The sequence below is a fragment of the Theropithecus gelada genome, chromosome X, assembly GCF_003255815.1.
Source record: "Theropithecus gelada isolate Dixy chromosome X, Tgel_1.0, whole genome shotgun sequence".
Classification (NCBI taxonomy): Eukaryota; Metazoa; Chordata; class Mammalia; order Primates; family Cercopithecidae; genus Theropithecus; species Theropithecus gelada.
This window is the reverse complement of record NC_037689.1, coordinates 54450210-54462790: the sequence shown is the minus strand read 5'-3', so window position 1 is coordinate 54462790 and position 12581 is coordinate 54450210. Positions and strand designations below refer to the sequence as shown.

Here is a 12581-nt window from a genome sequence, read left to right as displayed (position 1 = left end):
CGCCTCAGGTACCTGTAATGTCAGTTAATGTAGTGAGAAAAATTATGAAGTACTCTTTAAAATTTTCCCAAGAAATCACTATCGCAATATAAACTAAAAGCTTAATGGAAATGGTGTTTTCCGGAGTGAAAGTACAAACTATAGGTGATAAACTACTGTGGTAGCATTTTAATCCTAAAAGTTTCTTCTTTTTTTTTTTTTTTTCCCTTATAAAGGGCCTGCTTGTTGAGTCCCTAGTTTTGCATTAAATGTCTTTTTTTCCAGTAACAGAAAGTGCATTTTCATCAAGAAGTACACCTATAATAGATGAGATCCACCCTGCTAGTTTATGAGAACATGATGTCTCAATCTGCGCATCCTAAATCAGCAGTAATTACAGAACAGATTTCCTGTTCTTTGATATTTTTAAAGTCTTATCTTGAAGGTGTTAGAATTTTTAACTGATCTTTTTGTGAATATTCAAAATTACGCATTTTAGATAAGTTAGGTATTATGTAAATCAGTGGATCTATTAAAATGATGGCAATAAAATTTTATGAGTGCAAAGCTGGCATAAAAATTATTTTAAAAGGTACAATTTCCCTTTCATTCCAGTTATTGTAATTCTAAGATTACGAAAGAACATTAAAATCTACCGTATGTTTCTAAGCAGCATATGTTTAGAAACTCATGGAACACTTGACATTAGAATTTGTGTATGCCAGGATAGAGAAGTATGAAAAGAACACACATCTAAAAATACCATGTCAGATGTTCTAAGAAAAAAATCTAGAAAAGTTATTCAAATATATTATTTGGGACTTTCAGTACTTCTCTATTAACTAATGACTTATGACCTACTTTGATAATTCCAAAGAAAATCACTGGGCCTTTTCTCCCTGGTTGTGTCAGCTTGGCTAAGCAAATCTGCTAGTCCAGGGGTCAGCAAACTAAGGCCTGCTAACCAAATCTAGCATGCTGCCAGTTTTGTATGGCTCATCAGTCAAGACGTGTTTTTACATTTTCAAATGGTTGAAAATAAAAGAAAAACAATATTTTATGACATGTCAAAATTACGTAAAATTCAAATTTCGGTGTTATGAGTAATGTTTTAGTGGAACACAGTCATACCGATTTATCATTTACGATTACTTTCACATTACAAAGGCAGAGTGTGAATAGTTGTAACAAAAACTGTGTAGTCCACAAAGCCTAAAATATTTGTTATCTATCCTGTCACAGAAAAAGTTTGTTGACCTTTGCTCCGGTCAAATGGCTCTCAAACTCTATGAATCTTAGTATTCTTTCTGGGGCAACAACTATCAGGAACTTCCAAGCCCTCTACTCTTGGTGGTAATAGAAAGTCTAACAAAAATTGACGGAGTAAAAAAGTATAATGGCACACATCCGTGAAGCTTTTGATGAATTTTCTTTTTATTATTCCTAGTAAGATGTACGTTAACTTGTTTGTTGTCACATTAAACATGTGTTATGCACAATGCTTAGTGGACATATAGATTTATGGATACTTTGCAACATTCCAACAACCCTCCAACAGTTCTCCAAACAGAGTAATAGGGACACCTAGTTGCCTAACCCTCTTAATGTCTTCTTGCCTAATACAGAAATTAACAAAGCAGGCGGATTCATGTCAATCTCTGTCTTCAGAAGCTTATTATTGGCTTCTGTTTGGAGAATAGATTGTGTTGGAAAAAAAAAAGTTTGTTCTGACTTCTTTTTGTTTTCAGGAAAGAGTGACTGACTGGTGGTGAAATATCTTGTCTCCAACATTTGTTTGTATCATAAGTTTTCAGCAATTTTTGTAAGTGCCTAAATGAGAAGTCCCATTGGGCACATAAAGAAAGATTCTTCAAATAAAAGCTAACATTAATTGAGGATTTATTATGTGCTCAGTAGTAGATTCAATGCTTTATTGGGAATGTGTGTATTTTTCCCAATAACCTCCCAAAATAGGTATGGCTATTACAACTTTATAAAATTATACACAGCTACAGAGTGCCTGAGCCAGGATTTGAACTGAGATAGCTACAAAACCTGGACTGTGTAGTAAAATGTCTTTTTCATGGATATATGAGTAAGGTATTCCTATTGATTTACCTGAAGCTATCCTAGATTACACCTGTCATCCCAGCATAATTATATATAGCATCAACTTTCACTCTCAAGTATGTCCTGATTTGGACAGCAAAATTATCTGACCACTCTATATAAGACACTTGATTGATAAATTTAGACTGAACGAAGTTAGCAGAAAGGCAAACATTTAGGAACAAATTCATTAATTGATAATTGTCTACAGGGTGGAATCTTGTTAAAGTATTATAATGATTAAAGAGACGTCATGCAAATATAACCATAAGCTTTATATTAGCTAGTGCCTCGTTTTTGTATCATGCGAAGCCCACTAATATTTCACTGAATATTGAGGTCTTGACCATCTGTTGAATATTGTTTTATTTAAATCATGTCCTCTTCCAGCTTCTTTGACACACTACCAGTTGTCACCCACGACTCTTTGCCTGACTTGTTTTATTCCTTCTGCCTAATTCCTATGGGAGTATCACATAAATCCATCTCTTTGCCTTTCTGACTTCTTTTTTTTCATTTGTTTGTTTTTGCTTTGTTTTGTTTTGTTTTTTGAGACAATGTCTTGCTCTGTCACCCAGGCTGGAGTGCATTGGTGCAATCTCAGCTCACTGCAACCTCCGCCTCCTGGGTTCAAGCAATTCTCTGCCTCAGCCTCCCGAGTAGCTGGAATTACAGGCGCCTGCCACCACGCCCTGCTAATTTTTTTGTGTTTTTTAGTAGAGACAGGGTTTCACCGTCGTGGCCAGGCTGGTCTTGAGCTCCTGACCTCGTGATCCACCCACCTCAGCCTCCCAAAGTGCTGGGATTACAAGCATGAGCCACCGTGCCTGGCCTTTTGACTTCTTTATCTGAATTATCTCCTCTCATTGATTCGAGCCTGGCTGTAAGTGACTGACTCCCAAATCATGTAGCTCCAGATGTGACACTCTCCCTCAAATTAAAGCTTTATATCTCTAAAGCTATTTCCACTTGTGCATCCAGCCACTGCCTCAATGTTCATTTTTATCAAATGGAAACATTTGTTCCTTCCAATTAACCATATCTACTTATACATTGCACACATATTTTAGTTATTATAATTCATTGCCTGTGTGTCTAGAAGAGTATCAAATATTGAAAAAATCATGGCTTTTGGAATCAGAATTACTCAGGTTTGAATGCTGCCTGTTTTTTTTGTTTTTGTTTTTGTTTTTGTTTTTTCCCCAACTTTTAAGTTCAAGGGGTAAATGTACAGGTTTGTTACATGGGCAAATTGTGTGTTGTGGTTGTTTGGTGTAGAGGTAATTTTGTCTCTCAGGTAATCAGCATAATATCTGATAGGTAGTTTTTCCATTCTTATCCGCCTCCCACCTTCCACCCTCAACTAGACCCCAGTGTCTATTGTACCCGTCTTTGTGTCCATGTGTACTCAATGTTTAGCTCCCACTTAGAGGTGAGAACCTGTGGTATTTGTGAAACCTGCCCATTTTAATTACTAGCTTATGAGCGCAGGCAAATTACTTGTTATCTGTGCCTCAGATTCCAGTAATCTCACTTTATAAAACACCAGTCATGAGTCATGAGAATTAAATGAGAAGCATTTAATACATTGCCTTTAAGGTGGTAAACATTCAATAAATGCAATGGTTATGATTCTTGTTTGGTGGTGGAGACCGTAGAGACGATGAAGATGGAGGAAGATTGTGATGGGTAGGAGGGATAAAAGTGATGGTGGGAGAGGTAAAGATAGTCGAGGTGGTGATGATGGTGGTGGAGGTAGTGATGGAGATGGTAGTCACATATTATTGACAGGGAAAAATTCCGTAGTAAACATTATCTCAAACCTAACAAATATAAAATTACCTTCCTGTTTTCCTCTTCAAAACAGCATTTACCACCTGACATCTACAGTTCTGTGAATCTTATGCTTTCTTCTCCTTATTTATTATAATTAGATTGTAAGGGCAAGTGCCATCATTTCAGTCATTTCATGATCATTCACATTGCCAAGTCCATAACCTGAGCCATATACCTCACTGTGGAGAGAACTGCCCTCCTTTCTAATTGATCGACCTAAAATGAATAGATCTAAAATGATGCTTTTTGCTGTCTCTCAAGTCCTGCAAATTTCCATAACCCGAGATGCCTCCAAAACAAAACTCAAGCACTTCCTATGGCATTAAGCATTATTCTCATTCTCCACTAATTCTATGTCTACCTTCCCAATAATAATTATTCCACTTCAGCCGGTAAATTACATTCATTTGGTTGTATGCCTTCACGCCACTCACATAAAATTTCTCATTGCCAGTCACAACAAAGAAAGCCTATTATTACACTTCTTTATATTTTACTTAGATTCCACTGTAGTAAATACTGTGGATACGATAAATAACCAATAAATGTTTGTTGAGAGAGTGAATGGTATATAATTCAAATAATTGTAGTAACTAAGCTTTGACATTCCAATATCATTTAAAAATTCTACCTAGCTGTTCCTGGAATTGTTCTTGATAATAAACATGTGACCATTCTAATGATGTTTAATAATTCCAATTTTACCCATTAGGGTATCCTTATTTACTCAAAACAATTAAGGGATTTAAAATTCAGCTTTCTACCACAACATAGTTTCTTAGCAATCTAAGGTACATCTAGTTGATTCCTAAATAATTACACAGTTTCTACATATGTTGTATTTATTGCATACATTTTTCTCTTTACACTGAGATTTGCAAAAGTGATGACCTTGGGTCACAACACAATTATTTCTAATAGCGGATTATTCCTGCAATTCAGTGCTATTACTTTACATGTAGGTAATTATCAGTGGAACTCAGCCTAGGTTAAAACTAGATCTATTATCTAGTTAATTGGTATTTATCCAGGTGATTAGTTCCTAATCATGTAGCAGTTATTTTAAGGGATTTTTCAAAAAAGCTTTAATTTATACTTTTGTAGCAACCAGGCAAAACGAATGGCAAATTGTTTCTAAGTAAATGCCATCTTAATAAAGATAATTTCCCCCAAGTAAAGTGTTCATAAATGAATATCTTTGTCCTCAAGGACAATGTAGAGGCATTTTGAAATGCCTCAATTCACCTGGTCTCTGTTTTGTTCCTCCAGGGTAAGCAGACAGAATGTAAGCTTGCTTTCTCTGGCTATTTCCTGCATCCTAACTAAATAGAAGAATAAATTGGCTGATCTACATACCTGAATTAGTATTATATATTCTACTTTTTAGTTTGTTTCTGTTTTTTGTTTGATTTTCTTTTTATGGCTGCTGTCCAGATGAAGTTAAATTGTGTCACATCTCTGGAAAAAAAATTAGATAACTGTTACATAAGACCTCTCTCCAGTTTTATGAGATTCATGCCTAAAACATTTTTGTTTTAAATATTGATTATAACTTGGGTTTCTAAATTAAAATCTGAAAATTGTATGGTAAAATATACCAATTTATTTGAAGGACCTAATTAGATGATTAATGTATCCGTGAACTTTTTTTTTTATGTTCTATATGATAAATTGATCCTAAAATATCTGGGATGTTGAAGTCAGTAATGACACTTTTGCCCATTGACACAGCCCATAGAAACAAAACATTTTAGATGATTTGCTTCTTTTTTTCCTAAGGAGACTGCTAGACTTGGGCATGGTTACAGGTTAATTGAGGCCCAGAAAGGTTAAATAACTTGCTTTCAGTTGCAAAATAAGGACTAGTGCTGAGTCTCCCAAATCCATTCTAGTGTTATCGTTGCAATGCCATGTTTCTTTTTGTGTATTAAAATAAAATGACCTTGGTCATAAATTCAGATTTTACTTTAGACACTATTTTTGGTTTAAAAAAAAAAAAAGAAATAGAAATCTTGCATACCATCTTCAGATCCTCAAAAAGATAACCATCTATTAAATGTTCTTGAGATTATGTTGTCTTGTGCATCAAGAATAAATCAATAACAGTGTTTTGAAGAATATAGTAATGTGAATTCTAGAGAATGCTGTGGGATCAGAGAATACTTCGAACAGTAATATTCAAACTACAGTGCATGAAACAGCATCATCACCTGGGAGCTTCTTTGAAATGCAGATTTGGAGGGCCCTTCCCAAACCTGCTGGATCAGAAACTCTGCTGGTGGGCCCAACAATATTTTACAAGCACTCTTGCTGATACTGATATACCGAAAATTTGAGAACCCTCTCACTTGCATGACAACAGTGGTTCTCATACTTCAGCATGCATCGGAGTCACCAGAGTTTCTAATTCTAATAGGCGTAGAGTGGTTCCGAAGAATGTTAATTTCTAACAAGGTCCCAGGTGATCCTGCTGCGACTGATTTAGGGCCCCGCACTTGGGAAATCAGTTCACTGGAGTGTCTTCTCTGTTACAGTCTGACCCCTGATTCTGTTTCCTTATGCCAGCCCCCATAAAGGGGCTTTCAGGCACGTCCATGTGAAGAGACCACCAAACAGGCTTTGTGCGAGCAACAAGGCTGTTTATTTCACCTGGGTACAGGCAGGCTGAGTCCGAAAAGAGAGTCATGGAAGGGAAACAGGGGTGGGGCTGTCTTACAGGATTTGGGTGGGTAGTGGAAAAGAGAAAAGTAGGGTTTTTCTCTTATGGGCAGGGGCGGGGGTCACAAGGTGCTCAGTGGGGGAGCTTCTGAACCAGGAGAAGGAATTTCACAAGGTTAATCGCTCAATTAAGGCAGGAACCGGCCATTTTCACTTCTTTTGTGATTCTTCACTTGCTTCAGGCCATCTGGACATATACGTGCAGGTCACAGGGGATACGATGGCTTAGCTTGGGCTCAGAGGCCTGACAGGGGCCATCTATTACTGGGTAGGTTAAGGGATGCTACTGTCGCATCTTGTGACACCTTACTGCTTTATGATGAAATGATCTATTCATATGCTTGTTTCATCCACTAGAATTAAAGCTTCCCTGGGCGAGGATCCATTTCTTGTTCATTACCTGTGTGGTCTTCTGTGTAGTAGATGCTTAATTCAAGCTGTGAATAGAAATGTACTATAATGAGAACTGGTCCTATGAGATACTATATGTATCTCTGGATGTCTGGCTACAGCAGCTATGTGAAAATGTATTCTTCCAGAATGCAAGGCATAAAAGAATATCAACAGGGAAGAAGACAGGATCACATTCTCAGAGCTGTGGCATATAGTTTTGTTTGTTCTTTGAGTGAAGAAAATGGTACTCACACTTATTCATCTAAAAGGAGAAGCATAGTTGAGTGCAAATAAAAGTCAGTTTTTAATCAGAAGACCTGAACTCTCTCTATTCCCTTACGTACTCCTGATTCTTTCCTTTACCCTCTCATACTCTACATCAAGCACTGAGACTGCTCTCAGCAAGGTCGCCAGAGAGCTCCTTAATTGCCAGCTCCAAAGGTCACTCTTCAGTTCTTTTTCCTTTCTGACCTTTGTCTTGTGCTTGACAGAGATGATTAGTCCCTTCTTGAAATTTTTCTCTCCTGCAGTTTCTGGGACATTGTTCTCTCCTGTTTTCTTTCTTTTGCTTTCAGACTATATCTTTCCAGTCTTCTGTTCCTGCCCTTTAATGTCAGTCTCCATAAGACTCAAATTGTGATTTTATTTTCTTACGGTGCTTTATGTTTTGGGGAAATATCATTTATAATCTTTATCATTCACCTATATTTTTGATTCACAAATTGATATTTCTAACTCCCTGTCTCCTGATGCTCATACCTGTATAATTCAAACGCTTATAGGCTATGTATTCCTGGATTTCTGACTGGAATCTCAAATGTAGTTTTGCAGTTTAGATCCTACAACTCTAGAGAGGGTCATTCCCATCATAGTCTCTAAGAATGGCATATCCTGAGCTTGTGCAGTGAACAACCTGTGCAGCCATTTACAGTGGTCATGATATCTGCCACATCACTAAATCCCTCCAAATATACCTGCTAAATTCTCTGTAGTTTGTTATTTTTATCTACATCCTTGTGGCCTTCAGCCTAGTTAAAACTGAAATTTTTCTATATGAAATTTTTAACTGATTTCTCTGCCTCTGGTCTCACCTCTCTTATCCATGCTCTTCACAGCCTCCCAAGGGATATCTTAAAATGCAGTTTTAATTAGATCATTCCCCTGCCCATAAATCTTGAAATGCATGGCATAGAAATTATTTTGTGATCTTTAACTGCCTACCTCTCCAGCTTCACTCCCTTCTCCTCTGCTCCTTTTTTTAAAAAAAATTATACTAGTGCTACTCAAAATAACTTGCAAACTTTTTATTACCAGTCCACAATTGAGATAAGAAACTCCAGCCAGAATATAAATCAATGTACTACTTCCTTTGTCAAGAGAGTTTGGCAATTAAAAGCAAAATACAATGAAATCGTTTGTTTAGTGACTCAGTTGATTTATACTCTGGTGAAAAGTCTTTTCTTCTTACAGACTAATAGCAAACAGTTCACTGTCTGCTACAGACTGTGTTTTGATCCACACTGCCCTATGCTTTAGCTTAAATTAACTACTCTTTTATCTCCAAATGCTCTGCTTTCTTAAGCTTTTGTTTTTTTGTACCTATTGTTTTCTCTACCTAAGATTCTCTTTAGATACCTTTCTTTTTCCCATCCCCATATTACCTGCCGCCCTGCTACTAACCACCTTGTCTTTCTGTTCTCAGCCTTTTTTTGTTTTGTTTTGTTTTGTTTTTGAGACAGAGTCTCGCTCTGTTGCCAGGCTGGAGTGCAATGCTGCGATCTCAGCTCACTGCATCCTCTGCCTCGTGAGTTCAAGCGATCGTCCTGCCTCAGCCTCCCAAGTAGCTGGGACTACAGGCACACGCCACCACGCCCAGCTAATTTTTGTATTTTTAGTAGAGACGGGGTTTCACCGTGTTGGCCAGGATGGGCTTGATCTCTTGACCTTGTGATCCGCCTGTCGCGGCCTCCCAAAGTACTGGGATTGGAGGCATGAGTCACAGTGCCCGGCCAGTTCTCAGCCTTTTTAGCACTTCCATTAAAACACTTGCCAAATTGTATTGTAATGACTTTGTTTTTGCATGCCTGTATCTCCAGTAAACTCCTTGAGGGAAGAAACGATTTCTTGTCATCTCTGGACCTACAGTGCCTAAACCAGAAGTCAGCGCATAGTAGGTATTGAATAAATATTTATTGGATGTTGACGAGTGATCTTCCAGGTTTTGTGCAAGTCTTGTCAGAAAAACAAAATCACTGTAAGTGATTTAAAGAGAGGAAACCTAATACAAGGAATTGGCTAAGCAGGTAGTAGAAAACTGAGACGCAGCACAGGGGATGGAGAAGCAACTCAAAGCACTAGCAACATAAGGAAGCTGCTAATATCCCTAGAGCTGGAGAAACAATACAGGAAAAGTGATATTACCAGAGCTCAGAAGCTGGGGCTTTCTAACAGAGATTAAACTAAAGTTAGAAATGCCAGGCAGAAAATTGGATTGTTGAAGAGGGAGCTAGCTATCCAGAGAAAACTGAAGCCACAGTAGAGATACAGCTGCTCTAGAAATGCCACCCAATGTAGTTGGAGAAGAAAAAAGACTTTGGCTTTTCTCTTCCTCCCACCTTCCAATATTCTTCCATTGCTTCCAAATGAACCATTAGGAGGGCAAGTAGTGTTGGGAAATGTATATCCCTCTGATACAGAAAGGACAGAAGAAAAGTGGAGAATAGATCTGAGAGCAGATGGGCATATTACTACACAGATGGGTTCTGGCCTTGCATCTTCTACTCATAAACTATGTGACTTAATCAAGTCACTTCATCTCCCCAAGAATCTATTTCTTCACCCCTGAAATGGAATTTATATGGCCTGCCTTGTTTGCCCTCACACTGTGGAAATTATATTACACGTGTTTGTCTTGAAGAGTGTTTACATTTTAAAAAAATACCTTCTTTCCCCAGGAGAAAGATGAGTTTCTGATTATTAACTCTGAAATGGTGTCTTCCCTTTACCACATTTATGCGATAATAGAAAATATTATTCTTATTCTGACATCTTCTGAGATTATTCTTAGTAAAGTCTTCCCTGTTGAGAAACCTGTATCTTTACAAATGAACACATACCATGCTACCACAGAGATACAAAAATGATGCCAGGCTGGGATGGCCTGAATTGTGTCCTCCCTAAGTTCTTATATTGAAGCCCTAATCTCCAATGTGATGGAATTTGGAAATGGAGACTTTGGAAGATAATTTGATTTAGATGACGTCATGAAGATAGGGCTCTCTTGAGATTAGGACCCTTATAAGTAGACACATCAAAGAGCTTGCTGGCTCCTTCTCCCTGCCTAGGGAGGACACAGAAAGAAAGAGGTTATATCAGGCTGTTCTTGCACTGCTATAAATAAATACCTGAGACTGGGTAACTTATAAGAAAATTGATTTAATTGGCTCATAGTTCTGCAAGCTGTAGAGGAAGCATGGTGGCATCTGCTTCTGGGGAGGCCTCAGGAAGTTTCCAATCATGATGGAAGGCAAAGGGGGAACAGGCACATCACATGGAAGAATGGAAGAAGGAGAGAGAGACAGTGCAGGGGGAGGTGGCACACATTTGTAAATGACCAGATCTCAGGAGAACTCACTATCACAAAGACAGCACTAAGCCATGAGGGATCCGCCCCCATGATCCAAGCACCTCCCACCAGGCCCCATCTCCAGCACTGGAGTTTACAGTTCAGCATAAGATTTGGAAAGGGACGAATATCCAAACTATACCAGAGGCTGTCTGCAAGCCAGGAAGAAGGCTGTCACCAGGAACCAACCCTGCTGGCACCTTAATTTTGGAATTCTAGCCTATAGAACTGCGAGAAATAAGTGGCTGTTGGTTAAGCCACCTAGTCTGGTGTTTTGTTATGGCAGTGCAAGCTGACTAAAACTGGTTTTGTAAAGCAATGAGTATTCTGTTTTGACTAAAGTTCATAGAGATGCTTACTAGCAGAGTAGATGGATTGAAACAGGTCATGATGCTGGCAGTGGGGCATTAAGTACACGTCAGATTGAAATGGCTTTCCACATTGCACTAGATCCTTCCTCAACCCAGGTTGGAAGTTATTTAAACTTGAAAGACCCACAAGCATATTGAATTCTCTTAAACTCAAGGACCTTTCACACTGAGAGTGTTCAAAGTTTAAATTGCCTCCCATAGGATCCAGGTCATCATCCAATGCATGGTGGGTTTCTTTGAACACTTCTATAGTCATTATGAGTCCATATCATTTCAAGAAAGAAGGGACAGCAACATTAGTTTTCATGCTAATTTTCCTGTTCACTGAACTAATATCTAATGGATTGCTAGGATTTATAAAACACTCCAGTTATTTTAACTGTAAACCTAACCTTTCCCTCAGGAAGCTTGCACCCAGCATAAACTGTCATGAAGAAGAAGTACTAATACAATGTTAGAAAAGTTGTAAGGAAGAAAAGTTCACTTCCTGCTTGAGACTTAGGCGTGGAAGGCTCATGGGAAAATTAGCATCTGATTGGACAATTAAAAAGTAGGGAAGCATTGGGCTCAAGATGAGGGAAAGTGACAGTTCAATGCGGGGGAAAGTCTGTATACAAAAAAATCTTAAATGGGATTATTAAGTATTCTTGTTTGCCTAGAGCAGAAGTATGAAGTAAAGGAAGTTTAGAAGTAAGGAATGAGGTTGAAAAGGTAGATTGGGTTCATAATAACTAAAGGTTTTCAATAAAAGATTAAGGAATGTAGACTGTAACCTTCTGGCCATGGAGAGCCATTGCCTATTTTTGAGAGAGAGAAATATGATATGGCTACTGTGAACCGTATCATTTTGATCTCACTTGCGAGCTGGGAGAGAGAGGCCATCTTACCTTGGTTTCATAGACTGGGAAGGGGGTCCGAAAATTTTTCTTTAAAGGTTCAGACAGTAAATATTTTAGGTTTTGTGTATCACAAAATTTATTTTACAACTACTCAGCTCTACTGCTGTAGCTAGAAAGCAGCCGTAAATAATGTATAAATGAATGAGCATGACTGCATTCCAGTAAAATTTTATTTACCAAATTAGATGGCAGACCATATTCATCCCATAGAACATACTTTGGGGATTCCTGCACTAACGGGTAAAATGATACTATTTTGCTGTTGGTTTTTGTTTATATGTTTTATTGTCTTTGCTATAGCTGTGTTTGCAGTTTTTATTCTTGTTATTCCAGTTGTGGCATTTACTTTATCAGTCATTAACAAGACACTAAAACAAATATGACCACTCTCACACGTGAGAAAGTGAAAAATGACATAGAGATAGCTTGAAGCCAGTTAAAAAAGGATCATGGAAGATAATAACAATAGCTAATATGTATATGGTTTCTACCAAATATTTGCTACATATTAATATATTTCACACTTAAAAGAGCATTACGAAGTAAGTTTTATTATTGTCACTCTTTGCCAATGATAACAATGTGCCACAGAAATTTCAAGTGACTTGCTCATGGTCACATAGTTTACAAAAAGCAGCACAGCTAGGATTT

The 12581-nt window shown here is 37.8% G+C and overlaps 1 protein-coding gene across 1 annotated transcript in view; it reads left to right on the top strand.

Annotated features, from left to right (window-relative positions):
- DMD (dystrophin) overlaps positions 1 to 12581 on the top strand; it is a 2044437-nt gene that overhangs the window by 663788 nt on the left and 1368068 nt on the right. The window lies entirely within an intron of this gene.